We start from the raw sequence: 16,134 nt of genomic DNA, 5'->3' as shown, positions 1-16,134 counted from the left end.
GAAAAACAAATACTATATAATCTCACTTAAATGCGCAATCTGAAAAGACTCAACTCATGGAAGCGGAGAGTAGAAAGGTGATTACCATAGGCTGGGGGGACGGAGGGGGATGAGAAGAGATGCTGACCTGAGTGTACAAAGCTCCAGTTAGACTGGAGGAGTAAGCATTAGTAATCTATTGCTTTGCATGGTGACCACAGTTAATAGTAATGTATCGTATATTTCAAAATTGCTAACAGAATAGGTTTTTCCCATGGCACGTTTTCTTCTTCCTCTAGCCAGCTCGGGAACACTGGCCCTCTCCTGCGGCTGCTGCCCTTTGGAAACACTCAGGGAGAGGCGTGGATCAGGCAAGGCAAACGAGGGAATGGCTGCTGGCTGCTTCTGGGGAGAGTCTTCCCCAGCCTGGCTTTCCGAGGAGCCCTCCTCCTGGATCGCTGGCTGCCTGCCCTCTCCCCTGGTGCTGACTGCTCCTGTCTGTTCCCAGGTGCAAGGGGTGTGTTAGGGATACAGTCCATGAGGTCCTCACCTGCGATGCCAGAGCTGGACTTGGAAATCTCTGCATCCCAAGCCCATGCTCGAGCACACGACTTGTCATAGTTTGTGAGGCTTGGCCATGTATTTATAGCCTTTCCTCCCCCAAAACAAACCCCAGCTGATGATCCATGCTAATCATTTCAAGCAGAGAGGGCCTACCGAGGTGGTCTCCATGGCAATGATGTGCGCTTGGGTCTCCTAGGAGACAATTACTCATGTGACATACTTCAGATTCGCTTTACTGCCCAAAATGTGAAGCGATTTTCCTTTACACACTGAGCCATGCTCAGAATGTATAAGTTAAAATTTAATCATTTCTAATCATAGTTTTATTCCTGTGGTTTAAAAAGGTGAGATATTCCAAAGTGGAAAAAGAGGCCTAAAAGGTAAGGAAACGGCACACAGCTTCTTGAATTGCATTATAAATTACCTGACAGGAGTACTTATGAGGCTGACGGAACACATTGGAACTCATCTATGTTGTGTTTTAGGGATGGTTTGGTCCAGTGGATGGGGTTCTCTGTTGACATTTGATATTTATTTCAATTTAATCTGGAATAATTTATAACACATAACTTTGGCTGGAGCTGGGTTTAAAAACACATGGAACTTCACGCATGGCACAGGTCCACTCCATGCATGCATTACACAGATTCACATAATGCATTGCACGGGTTCACTCCCTGCATTGCACAGATTCACATCAGCCCTGCACAGTTTCACATCATGCATCACACAGATTCATGTAGTGCGTTGTGCAGGTTCACTCCGTGCATGGCACAGGTTCACATCATGCATGGGACAGGTCCATGGACTGCCCCATCACCAAAGTTGCTGTTTACTCAATATCACAGCCGGGCCAGACCACATAAATATGTGCTTGTGGCCAAAACATTTTATTTGTGTTAAAGCTCAGAAACCTGCCAAGCTCACAGATACAGGCTTTGAGGGTGACATCTCATGTTCCTGTGAGGTGTCAGTGCTGAAATACCTGAAACACAAAGGTGGGACAGTCCTGGGGAAGTGGAGCAGGCCAAGGCGTTGTATGATCACAACACCTTACCTAACTTTCACAAAAAAAAAAGAAATGGCTAATCTCAGGCTCATCCACAAGAGGGCTGCCTGTTATTATTCCTTGCTTCAAAGCCACCCAGTGGTGCCTGAGCCAGACAGGGAGCAGGCGAGCTGGGGCAGACACAGGGTGCTCAGCAGCCTGGGGGCGATGTCTCTCCTCCTGTTTGAGTCAGCACAACCCAGGACATGTATTTGAGTACCCATGGAGGACCAGAGGATCTGCAAGCGCATGGAGTGGCTGGACCCTGCCTTCCCAGAGGGCGTAGTCAAATCAGAGGAACAAACATAAGCCACACCTGTCTTAAAACAAGGCACAGCTATTCAGAGGTGCGTTCTAAGTATTTTGGGAGCTCAGGGAAGGGAATGACTGATTTTGTCTTGAGAAAAGTTGAGGGTAACATGGAGTTGATAAAGGAAGAAGGATGAGGGAAGGCCTCAAAGAAAGGGTTGTCTTTGAACTCACCAAGGAGGAACAAGTTTCAGAGTCCAGAAGACGGTGACAAGAATTGAGTTCAGGTGGAGCAAACACCCAGCAGTGCCAAATGCCTGGCATGAGAAATTGAATACCAGGATGACTGAAATCCAGGCTACACTTCAGATTTCATGCTGTTCTCCTTATGTGACATTGTAACTTTTATATTCTGTCTCTTAGAACAGAGCCCCAGAGAGGAGGGCTTTTGTTTCAATTGTTTCTAATTGGAACATAAAACATATTCAAATTTGTTGATTAAAAAAATGAAATATTTTTTTATTGGGGGAAATGGGAAAATATTGGTCAAGGGGCACAAATTTCAGTTAGCAAGATGAATACAACCTGGATGCCTAATGCACAGCGAAGTGACTATGGTTAATGACACCTTACTGTATACTTCAAATCTGCTAAGAGGACCGATCTTAAGCTTCTCACCCAAAAAGAAAAAAGGTAACTATGTGAGATGATGGATATGTTAATTACCATGTTTGTGGTGATTACCTCACAATGTATCTGTACATCAAATGATCAAATTGTATACTTTAAATATATACAGTTGTCAAATATACTTCAATAAAAATAAAAGTAAATGAAAACATAATTAAATATTATCACACACCTAAACAAATTTGCTTGATTGCTTGATTAATGTTTAATTTTTTTTATGTTGCCTCGATGAGGAAACATTTGAACACAAGACCTGGATGAAATTACCATGTCCTTTACCTTAAAATTTCTATTATGTTTCATGACAAATTAGCATGACACAGTGTGTGCTGAAGTCTGCTCAAGTTCATGACGATTTTCTTGTTTTATAAATACTTTCTTTCAGTTATCTCCTTATATACCAGTATTTCTCTTACAGATATGACTGATATGAACTTTTTTTAATCAAATGGCCTTCACTGATGAAACAGATATCTGGATGGGTTCTTTTTTATTACTGCATAAAGTGTCTTAGTTGGAGTATGGCATCATCCAGGTACTTAGAAATGAATACAAATACAGCATTTTGAAATTCCTAACAAAAAAAAGAAAAAGAAAATGGGTATAAAGTTTCGGTTACGCAAGATGTGTAAATTCTAGAGAACTTCTGTACAGCATAGCGCAGACAGTTAACACTTGAAAATATGTTCAGAGGATAGATCTGATGCTAAGTATTCTTACTACAAACATACACACATATATACATACGTGAACACACACATACACACGTATATACACACACGCACACACACATACACACACGCTCACACATACACACATATATACATACGTGAACACACACATACACACGTATATACACACATACATGCTCACACACACATATATACATACATGCACACATGCACACACACATATATACATACATGCACACATGCACACACACATATACACACGAACACAAGGAAACTTTGGGAGGTGATGGATATGTTTAATACTTTGATTGTGGTGATGAGATCACAGACAGCATATATCCAAACTCATCAAATTGTATACATTAGATATGTACAATTTTATATATTAGTTATACCCCCAATAAAGCTTAAAAAAAGAAATAAGTAAAGGTTAAAAACAAGGATAAAAATGAAATAATGAATATATCAATGTCAATGTAATTCATTGAAAAATAGAAAGATGTGTTGCTGATTTAAAATTTGTTATTAATTTATTTTGATCAGGACACAAGGTCCTGGATTTTCTTCTTATGAAGCCAGTTGCTCAGTATATATAAAAAATGGGGCCAGGTGCAGTGGCTTACATGTGTAATCCTAGCACTTTGAGAGGCTGAAGTTGGAGGATCACTTAAGCCCAGGAGTTTGACACCAGCCTGGGCAACAAAGTGAGACCCCAATCTCTGTAAAATAAAATAAAATTAAAAAAAAGCCAGGTGTGGAGGTGCACACCTATAGTTCCAGCTACTCAGGAGGCTTCAGCGCAGGAGGTCGAAGCTGTAGTGAGCTATGACCACACCAGCCTGGGTGACAGTGAGACCCTGTTACACACATACAAGAATGAGTCATAAACCCATTGTACCTCAGGCCTGCCTAGCCATTTTCCCAGTGTTTTCTCTGGCTTTTTATAAAAATAGAGGAAAGAATACAAGTTGATTAACCTTGTACTACTCTCATAGTTGGAATCTGATGTGACAGTTGTATGTATGTAATCTACACATATGTGCATGCACTCAAGAAGAACCCACTGAGCCAGGCGACTCAGACAGATTAGATTCCACAACTATGTGCTGAATCAATAAAAAGAGACCAAAAGAGTATCAAAAATGCATTGCTACTTATATCACATCTTTCTTCCATTTTCTCTAGTGAATCAATTACCTGGGATGAGGTTTAGACCTTTTAATTAGCTGAATTACTCAATTTCCTGACACGTCAATCCATAAAAAATGGGAAAAATGATTTAACTGTTGGACTCAAGCAAAAATAAAATGAAAAGAGTTTTCAACAACATAAAACAGACCAATTTCATAGCATGCAAGTTGAATTAAAGACCGACATTATGAATATAGTGCTTAAAAATACATCAGAAAGTATTCTTATGTAATGATGCAGATGTGATGTTTCTGAGCTGTGGTTGAGTCACTTACGACAGTTTTCTTTTTTTGGGACCTCCAAGAAGATGCTAGGAGCAGAAGTCAAGACACATTAACAATCTTTAAAAATCTGTGCCAATAAAATAACCCTAGTTCAATGAACCCAAAGGTAGACTATGGACCTTTGAAAAACTCCAGAAATGAAATTTCTGACTTGAATCTAGCAGGTTGCTAGATTATGATATTTTGGGGAATATAGGAGAAATTATAGTCTTAACAACAAACATCAGAATGGAAGGAAGGAAGAAAGGAAAAAAACAAGAGAGAGAAGAGAAGAAGTGAGAGAGAGAGAAAAAAAAGACTAATACTTTTTAAAGCTATAGAAAAAAAAATACCTGTGTCTCTAATGGTTACTAGGCTAATTTCAAAGGATGCTACACAGCTGCCTAGAAGAAATTCTGCCTCAATAAGATTCTTAATAGAAACTGTGCACATGTTATTAAACTGATGATGGCCCCTGAAGATAGTGGTAAAGACAAAAACAACTACAACAATATGACGGGAAAACCTCAATATTAAAAATAATAAGTAATTTTTCCAAGGTTAATAAGACTAAGTAGAGATGTACGATTCTAACCCAAACCTGCCTAGTTTCCTAACTCATGCTCTTGTCCATTGCAAAATGATTAAAAATTTAGGTTAGAGAAGTATGAAGAAAGGGAGAGTTTGGTTCATGCTTTTCAAAGGGTGGTTTATGGAACATCTGCATCCAATGACATGGCGATGCTTTCCAAAATGCAGATTCTTGGGTCCTACCCAGACTGAATGAATTAGACTCTCTAAGATACAGCTCAGGAATCTGCAGTTTGATGAACTCTGCAGCTGATACATAAGCACTCTAAAGCTTGGGAACGACAGACCTAATGAAATTCAAGCAGCAATTAAAGAAGTCATTGAGAATCCATTTTGCTGGAGTTAAGTGGTGGTACACTGGGGAAAAACGGGGAGGGCAAATCAACGTGGCCTCTCCATTTACTGGTGGATGGAAGCCATCCATTTACTGCATTGGCTCCATTTACTGAAGCCAATGCAGAGCTTTCTTGGATTCGATTCTGTAGATTCACTAGAGTGTTCCCTTTGTAATGATCCACACACTGATATTGTGCCTGAGGGTGTCCTGCATTTGAAGCTATTTCCTAACCATAGAGCTATATTTGATGCCAGAAACCCAGCAGCACCATCTTTAAGAATTCATGAATATTTCATGTTGTTGCTTGAGTAAAACATTCCTTGACATAGCAGAAATAGTCACAACTAATTATTGAAGTTAATCTTAATAATTTTATTTCCAGTTACTTATTTGGGGAGTCATGTATAATTTTTCAACTAAGTTTGTGCTAACTATAGCGACTGGTTCTAAACAATTGCGTGAGAGCACTATGAAGGGATTTTAGACAGCAAAAAGAGAAACACTCCAACCTTTCAATAAAATGCTATTAACATGTAAATAAAAGCCCACAGAAAACTTTGGGGACCTTTGAATTTTGCATGATGTTATTTACCTTTTGTGTATGTATATGTGTGTGTTGAGGGAAGGCTAGTTTAACCAAACCTATGTATTTTATACCATAAATTTCTTAAGGTTTTATTTTGGTTTCCTCCTGAAAGTACAATGAAAAGCACTTACTGAACACTTCATATCAAAATTTCCAATGGGCAGGTGGACTTTTCTGGCAGAGAGACCGAGAAAAGATGGGAAATGCTGAAGCAAAAGCGGATTTGTTGTATGATGGTAACATGAATACATCATATATTACTTACGGACACCTAAAATATGTTATTATTAGATATATATTTCCAAAATTCACAATTCATGTAAAAAAAAAAAAAAACCTATGCTCTAAGAAGAGAAATATGTCCCAAGAAATAAAAGCAACCAGATAGCCCAGTGAAATAGCACTGCCAATAGAACTTTTGAGGATGATGGAAATATTTTGTATCTGTGCACCCAATATGTCAGCCATTGGCCACACTGAGCACTTGAAATGTGACCAGTGTGATTATGCAAGTAAATTTTAGTTTTACTTAATTTAAATAACCATATATGGCTAGGGACTAGACTTTGAGCAGTAAGCTCTACAATGTAGTCCAAGTAGATAATCCAGCTGTTGAAGATGTTCCCAGTTTACTCACCTGCTATATTTTGAAAGTGTGTATGTGACAGTTCCAGAAGTAAAAAGGATATAAAAAGTTTTCTAAATGAGTTTTCACAAAAGCAAATTTAAAATCATATAAATTAAATATAGCATAATTCTATACAATAACAAGATTTAAAGTAATTTCCACCCTTGGGAAAGGTACCAATGTCAAGGTGTTTTATTATTGCCATGTTTGGACCACAAGACTTGAGTAAACATATCCATTTGGCTAACAGTTGGTTTTATCTACAGAATCTAGTTGTTCCCATTGCCATTAATTATAGTAAGGGATTAATTCCAGGGTATAAAATGGGGACTTTGATTAAGATGAGGGAGAAATAAAATTCCCTATTATCCTTGAGATGAAGCTTATTTTGGGACGCATTGTTTTTTGCCGGATACGGAATTATACGTTGAAAATATTTTTCATTTAGCACATAAAAAAGTGTGCTGCTTTCATAGTCTATCGTGAGGAATAAGCTGTCATTCAAATTGCTTTTCTCCTTTAAGTAAGGCACTGTTTCTCACTCTTTCCAAGATTTTTAGATTTATCTTTGGTTTTCAAAAGTTTGACATTGACAGGCCTTGGAGCGCATCATTTTCGGTTCATCCTATTTGTGGTCTGCACAGCATCCTATATCTCTACGATTATCGTTCTTGCGAAATTGAAGATATCTTCAGTCATTGTTTCTTGCGGCATTTTTTCAGCACCTTCCTCCCTACTCAACCTTCATCGGCTTTTGATGGAAGGACAGCATCTTTATTACTAATGTTTGTAGGAGGTAGGCTGCTGATACCACCCCGGCTAAACATAAGCGTGCCTGCTTATTTCTACCCGGGTGGCCGCCTCTGGGACCAGGGAACAGGAGATGTTGTGTGGTCATTACCCTTGGAAAGTGATGAAAGTCCTGATTTTTCACCAGGCTTCCGTGGACAACATTCCATCTCGTCAGGCTAGAGGTGCTTCGTAGCATCATGCCCAGAGTTGATTCCTTCTGGTGAGTTCACAGTCTTGCTGACTTCAAGACAATGAACCCCCAGACTTCCACAGTGAGTGTTACAGCTCTTAAAGGTGGCACAGACCCAAAAAGTGAGCAGTAGCACGATTTATTCTGAAGAGATAAAGCACCAAGCATCCACGGAAAAGAAGAGAACCCAAGCCTATGGGCGCTGGCTGGGATGGCCAGCTTTTATTCCCTTATTTGTCCCCGCCCATGTCCTGCTGATTGGTCCATTGTACAGAGCACTGATTGGTCCATTTTACAGAGCACTGATTGGTCCATTTTACAGAGCACTGATTGGCCCATTTTACAGAGCACTGATTGGTCCAATTTACAAACCTCTAGCTAGCTACAGAGCACTGATTGGTGCATTTTTACAGGCACTAATTGGTGCATTTTACAAACCTCTTGTAAGACAGAAAAGTTCTCCAAGTCCCTACTCCACCCAGGAAGTCCAGCTGGCTTCACTTCTCATCATGATATCCTGGAAGTCCTGGTTGTTTACATGGTCTCCACTGATATTGATGTGTGTGGGGGGGTGCCCATTAGTACCCATCAGAGATGGAAGTCCCAGATCCCTACCTCGCCTGCTCTGACATCACCCCAGAGAGGTTTAGGTAGCTTGTTACAGCCTAGCCGTGGTGGTGGTATAGGCTCCCCAGTCAGCCTTTGCTGGCAGGGGTAGATATGAGGCCACAGTTTTTCTGTGATGTTCAGCTGCACCAGAGCAGTTATTGCCTAAAAGTATTCTAACTGGCTAGGATGCCCCTTTTCTGTTCCTTTCGCTAGAAAAAGTAGTCTTTTCTTGGGGCTTTTTTTTTTCCTGGGGCTATTTTTTTTGTCTGCTCCCATTGGCATTTCTTGCTTACCAACGTTTTTGGCTCCAAGTCTGGGACATATGAGGCAAAGCCCAGAAGACTCACCACACCCTGGAATAAAGTTTTTAAAAGTTTAAAATTTTAGAAATAACATGGAGTTTTTGATATAAGTCAGGCATTATTCTGAACATGTTACATATATTTTATCTTCAGGGTAATCTTTTGAGTTATCACAAAGATCTTTTTATTACTGTAGTTTTTCTGAGAAGAAAATCAAGTTCCAGTGAGGCAGAGTAATTAATCGTGCAGTAAAAGGTTAACTCAGCAGGCTTTGGTGCTCAAACCTTACACTATTTCAGACAAAGGACTGGCTGTTGAAGGGTTCCTGCATGTTGGCGTCTGAGGCCTGATAGAAATGTTTGTGTGACGGAGGTTTGGGCCATGCTATACCAGCTTGCTCAGATAGTTTGTGCTATCAGTGTGACTTATGATGCTCTCTTGTTGTACACTTGGGGCTTTAGGCCATGCTCTATCAGCTGGACCTTGGTGGGGCTGGAGACTCAGTAGCTAAGGTCAGCTATCAAGACACTGCCTGCCTACATCACGAACCCCCAATAAAAACCCTGGACACCAAAGGCCCAGGTGAGCTTCCCTGGATGGCAACACCTCGCAGGTGTGTCACACGCTGTTCCTAGGGCATTAAGCACTTGTCATGCAACTCCACTAGGGGTAGACAACTTGAAGCTTGTGTCTTTTTTTTCTCTCAGACCTTTCCCTGTGTGCCTTTTCTCTTTGCTGATTTTAATCTGTGTCTTTTCACAGTCACAAACTATAACTCTCCTGAGTCCTGTGAGTCCTTCCAGTAAATCATCAAATCTGAGAGTTGTCATGGGAACCGCAGACACATCAACCCAAGGTCCCATAGTGGGGAAAGAAGATCTGCCTTTCTACATAAACAGGAACTTCTCAAAAGAAGACATTTATGTGGCCAACAAACATATGAAAGAAAGGTCAACATCACTGGTCGTTAGAGAAATGCAAACCAAAACCACCATGAGATACCATCTCATGCCAGTCAGAATGGCAATTATTAAAAACTCAAGAAACAACAGATGCTGGCGAGGCTGTGGAGAAATAGGAACACTTTTATAATGTCAGTGTGGTGATTCCTCAAAGATCTGGAACCAGAAATACCATTTGACCCAGCAATCCCATTACTGGGTATACACCCAAAGGAATATAAATCATTCCAGTATAAAGATACATGCACATGTATGTTTATTGCAGCACTATTCATAATAGCGAAGACATGGAACCAACCCAAATGCCCATCAGTGATAGACTACATAAAGAAAATGTGGCACATATACACCATGCAATAGTACGCAGTCAAAAAGGAATGAGATCATGTCTTCTGAAGGGACAAGGATAAAGCTGGAAACCATCCTCAGCAAAATAACACAGGAACAAAAAAACAAACACCGCATATTCTCACTCATAAGTGGGAGCTGAACAATGAGAACACATGGACACAGGGAAGGGAACAACACATATCGGAGCCTCTCAGTTGAGGGGGCTAGCATAGGGAGAGCATTAGGAAAAATAGCTAATGAATGTGGGGCTTAGTACCTCAGTGACAGGTTGATAGGTGCAGCAAACAACCACGGCACACATTTACCTGTGTAACAAACCTGCCTGTTATGCAGGGTTTTCTAAATGTAAAATTAAGAAAAAAAAAAAAAAGATCTGCCTTTCACCAAAGCCCCTGCTTTAAACTACCCCCAAGATGCTCACTTCTCAAATTACATGGGCTCAGGGTGTAATCATTGGATTATTAAGTTTGCCTTTGCTTCTGTCACATGTACTTACATATGACAGTCAGGCCAAAGTCACTGGCTTCATATAAACAAATCTTCTTTTTCCACAGTGATTTCTCAAATCCTCATTATTCTTGCTAGCAGATATCTTTTTCACTTGAAAGATGAAAAGAAGATCTTTCCTAGTCTGTAAGAAAAACAAATCCAAACACAACCACTTTTTATAAATTTTGGGGAGGAAGACATACTGCTGACAACATTACAAGAAGGCTTTGAGTTTCCAGGAAAATCTCAGGCTTGAAGCTTGTGACAGAGAGGAGGAGAATTGTGTCTAAGTCTTAAGCTTTATGCCATAGATCCCCCAATTACATTAGAAATCAACTAGAAGGCAGTTCATTATTACAGTAATTTGGATAGTAAATGCATCATCAAATTTTTCATTTAGAAAAGATCATGATGATTATTTTTAAAAATTACCCCTTGTATAATGTAAGCCTGAGAAAGTTTACAAATTACTAATAAGGCCTACCTTTTGGTTCTTGGAAGCATCTTGTCATCGGTCCATATTTGGAAACAGCTGTCACTCATGTGCTCCTGCCACCACCCCCAGGAGCCCAAGGGTCCCTGTCACTATGTGTCCCTCTTCATTTCTTCCTGTGTTTCCCAAACTAGAGCTCAGAGCAAAGCAGGCACAGCTCTGGGCCTGAAAACTTCTGTCTGACTCGACCTTTTCCCTGTGGGCCTCTCTGGGGACTTTGTTCTTCTCAGACATCAATTCCAGAAGGATCGTTGGGCTATTAAAATTAATTAATATAATTTTATAATTAACTTTTATAATATTAAGCTCTTAATTATCCTGTAAGCAGCAATTACAGAACCCATGGTTCTTCTGCCACCACCTCTGTGACTTACATGTGGAAATCAGCGTTTTCACAGGAAGTTCTGCTACTTTATGGAGAACCCAGTATCAGTGAGGTAGTTGGACATTGTATTTCATTAAAGGGATGGGGAGGGAGGGAGTGGAACTTTTAACCCTGAAGGCTTGGCTCCATGATGATTGTAGTGGTAACTCATGAGTCCTACTTGGTCAACAGTGTCCAAACCAGCATTTCATTCATTGGTCCCAAATTCTGACCCCAAATCTGTATTTTTTTGCCTCCTTGCATGACGGTCTGCAGTAGATTGATATTGAAGTTGTTGTTAAAGGTTTTGGGAACCCTTGCATCATCTTCTGCTCTCAGTGATATGAGTGCAGGGTGGGCTGCATCTCAGGGCAGGACAGATGGTACCTCAGCCCTCCCATGACTCACTTATTCACTCTGTGCTGGAGGTGGGGTGCTGGGAAGTTATCTGGCTCTTCTCTGCAGAAGAATGGACCAGGAATTCTCAGCATGGGTCTTGTCCTGTCATTTCCTCCTAGGAGAGAGCTCCTGGTGGGGGGCAGCTATTGTCCTCCTCTCTTGCCCTTGGGAATGACCGGAGACTTGTGTGCCTCATTCTAGGATGTGGGTTGAAAAGTCCTTGAACCCTCAGATTTAAGCCACGTTCCTTGATACTTAGCAATTTTTCTGTTAAAAATGGAACTTTGGTTCAGAAATTGAGTGAATAAGAGGGACATCTTGGCTGCCCAGACCCCGGTTTTCCCACTGTCACTCAGCATTAGAGACTGTCTTTGTGGGAGCAGAACCACAGACCAGCCCTATGGTGTGGGAGCCAGGACACCTGTGCCATGAACCTACACTCCACAGCAAAGATGGACTTGTATGGTAATAGCACATAATATTTCATAATACATTATTATTCTATGTCTTAATCTAGAAATTTTCAAAAGAGTGTTGGTTTCTCTCTCTTCTTTTTATTTTATTTTTTTTGAGACAGAGTCTCATTCTGTTGTCCGGGCTGGAGTGCAGTGGCACGATCTCTGCTCACTGCAACCTCCACCTCCTGGATTCAGGCAATTCTCATGCCTCAGCCTCCCAAGTAGCTGGGATTAGAGGCATGCACCAACACACCTGGCTAATTTCTTTTTGTGGTTTTTGTTTGTTTGTTTGTTTGTTTTTGGAGAGATGAGGTTTTGCCATGTTGGCCAGGCTGGTCTCAAACTTCTGACCTCAGATGATCCACTCACCTTGGCCTCCCAAAGTGCTGGGATTACAGGAGTGAGCCACCACGCCTGGCCTGGTCTCTCTGTTTTTGTACCATATACCCTGTTTCCAACCACAGTCTAAAATCCTGAAGGACAATAATTGTGTCTCATGCCTCTTTGTGTCCCCCCCAGATCTTAAAATGATGCCTTAACCATAGCAGGCATTTGTTCAATGTTTGGTGATGATTTCCAACCTGGGGTACAGGTATAGGTCTATGAAGACTTATTAATAAATGAAATGATATTTCTGTATGTGTCATTTATCTCCCAATTTGCAAATTGTCTCCAGAGGCTGAGAGGTCTGCTTTAAAAGGTGAATATTTATTGTTGTCATATCACATTTACCAAGATAATTGCTTTCAGATGTCCCACATGTAGTTCGCTCTCTTCCCCAGTAGCCACTCAGAGCCATCATAGCAGAAATGCCAGCTATGGTCTAGGAAAGACTCAATAGTGAGTGTGACTCACTATTATAAATTATGCAAAGACACTCACCCTCCCTTTGGCCACTCGTTTTCCATTTGCAACTCTGCCCTTGAAGCCACCTCTCTGAACCTCTGCCAATCGAAGGCCAGCCACTGGGGTCCTCACACTGATGACTATTTGCTTTAGTATGCCTTATTATAGTGCACTCTAATTATTAACATGAGCCACACAAAAATGTCTATTTTTGACCCACAAAAGCTTATTTCATAGTATTGAACTATTAGTAATTCAGAGGCTGTCCATGCCAGGCGATGATGTAGTCTGTCTGCAGCAATACCTCCCTTCATGAGACAGGTGGTCAATCCATCATCCCTCATGCCAAATTCCTCTTTCCACCAAGTTATGAGAAGTGATCATTGGTCTCATGAGCTCTTCCTGTTTGCTGTAATTCCTAATTTTTTGGTATCTATTTAGATGACTCGTGGTCCATTCTGTGTCAGTCCTTTCCTGTTTATTATAGAAGAGGAGACATTAATATGCTTTAAACATTTTCCCCATAGGCAGAAAAGAACAAGACTGTGTATAGAGAAATGCACAGCCAAATCTCTACAGCTGGATACACACAATAGAGGAAACAGTCATAAAACATATGTTGGGATTTTAATCAGGGTGTGCTTGATAACAAGGTCCTAAACTCAGGCATCGTGTTCAGTGCTAATACCTGTGTCTCTGAAGCAATTTTAATTCAAACCTTGCACTGGTGAATGAAGTATAAACAGAAGGGAAATTGGTATGTATACAGTTGACCATCATTATTTGCAGGTTCTGCATTTGAAAATTTTTCTACTTACTAAAATTTATTTGTCACCCCCAAATCTATGTTTGTGACACTTTCCCAGTAATTTGCAGACATGCCCAGAGCAGTAAAAACTTTGAGTCTACCCAAGGCACACGTCCCCAGCTGGAGTGAAGCAGGGGGTATTCTGCCTTTGCTTTCAGCTCTCATACTGAGAACGAGTGTCCTTTTCATGGCCTTTTGCATTTGTGTGGGTGATTGCACTGTTTAAAATAATCCCCAATAGTAGTGTTGCTTAGCATTCTTAGGCACAAGAAGGCTGAGATGTGCCTTATGGAGAAAATCTATGTTTTATTCGCGCTTCGTTCAAGCAAGAGTTACAGGACCATTGGCTTCAAGATCAATGTTAATGAAGCAACAATGCATATTAAATACAACTTCTTGGAACAGATTCTGACTTAAAACAAGGTTAGGCATTGATCAATTGACAAAACCAGAGGCTCAGAGCAACCTAACCCTGTATTTCCCCTAAAAGCCACAGTTCCATATTCACTAATGTGAATCAGTGTTTGTGTCCTTTGATAGAATCCTGTGAATAAAGAGAATCAACTGTATTATGTATTTTTCTTTGCTTAGTTTTTAGTCATTGATTAATGAAAAATTTCTACTAAAAAATACAAAAATTAGCTGGGCGTGGTGGCACATGCTTGTAATCCCAGCTACTCAGGAGGCTGAGGCAAGAGAATTGCTTGAACTCGGGAGGCAGAGGTTGCAGTGAGCTGGGATCGTGCCTCTGCACTCCAGCCTGGGCAACAGAGCAAGACCCCGCCTCCAAAAAGAAAGAAAAGAAAAGAAAGGGAAGGGAAGGGGAGGGGAGGGGATGGGAGGGGAGGGGAGGGAAGGGAAGAAAGATAGATTCATTTATGGGCACTATGTAAGGAAGTAAGAAATATACAGATGAATAAAATGGAGACTTGCCTTTGAGACACAGCCAACAAAAAAATAGTAAGAATATAATGTGATAGGTGTTGACAGAAATATAGTTTCACACAGCAGTAAAGAAACACAAGTAATGAGATTGTGATTGCCATTCAAAGGGCAGCCAGATTCTTTCATCAATATCAACATTATTGAGATTCGGTTCAATTACTTCCAGTTTGACTTGGGCAGAGGGGGCGCAGAAATCTTGATTTAAAGCCTATTTATAGAGAAGTAGTTACTGCCACAAATGACCTGGGCAAGGTTCCTGGGAAGGGCTACCAGGGAGACAGAAAATTATTGAATTCACTTCCCACTCATAAAAGTACTGTTTACTCTGGGAAGATCAAGAAAAAGCCTAATTGCTCTCTGGCATAGTGGCTACTTAGATTTAGAAAAAAAAAATAGCCTAAATAATTTAGGATGATGGCTGCTCCTTTATCATTTCAAATACATAAGAAGAGAAGTGGAAATAAAGGATGATTCTGGTTCTAAATGTTATAAAAATAAACCATAGAGAAATACTTCGTGTTGCAAGGTAGAAAAATATAAATAGGCAAACAACTAGAAGAATTTTCTCACTCTCCAAACTTTATTCTCATTGAAACCAATCTTCTTTTGTTATTTTTTCGATGTGGTTTTCTCTTTCTCTGTCTCTCTTGTTTCCCTTCATAACTCTTGATATATAAGCGTCAAGAAGAACGAAGGGCCTGAGATTTCACCATGCTTGCAAGCTAATATGTTAGCCTTTCAGTGTTTCACAGAAGCTGGCAGAAGACACAAGAATCCTGTGTCAGAGATGAAGGATCGGATATTACTCACAGCAATAGCAGTAGCCAGACTATTAGCACTTTTGTGAGAGTTTTCTGAGCCCCAATCCCATAGAATAACAGAGAGAGAGACAGATGACAGATGATACCTGCACATTTCGTTAGTGGCTTTACAAAAGAGGAACCCTGATTTTAAAATTGCAAATGATTTCCCACGGGCAGTAAGCTTGCCTGCTGTTTGCTCCTTAGGGAGAGATGCTAGCTCTACTGTTCAAGGCTGCCCACTCTATTTGTAGACACTTACATCCTTCTGCTGGGTGTGGGGGTATGCACCCCTAGTCCCAGCTACTCAGGAGGCCAAGGCAGGAGGATGCCTTGAGCCTAGGAGTTTGAAGCTGCAGTGAACTACAATCACACCACTGTACTCCAGCCTGGGGGACAGAGTGAGACTGCATCTCTAAATAAATACATAAATAAAATAAACATTCTTGGAAAGATAAGGCTAAACATAGGGCAGGCAGTGCCTTGCTCACAAGACCTGAAGAAACAT

The sequence above is a fragment of the Pongo abelii genome, chromosome 16 (genome assembly GCF_028885655.2).
Source record: "Pongo abelii isolate AG06213 chromosome 16, NHGRI_mPonAbe1-v2.0_pri, whole genome shotgun sequence".
In the NCBI taxonomy this organism is placed as follows: Eukaryota; Metazoa; Chordata; class Mammalia; order Primates; family Hominidae; genus Pongo; species Pongo abelii.
The sequence above is the reverse complement of the archived record's forward strand: the minus strand, read 5'-3'. Positions refer to the sequence as shown.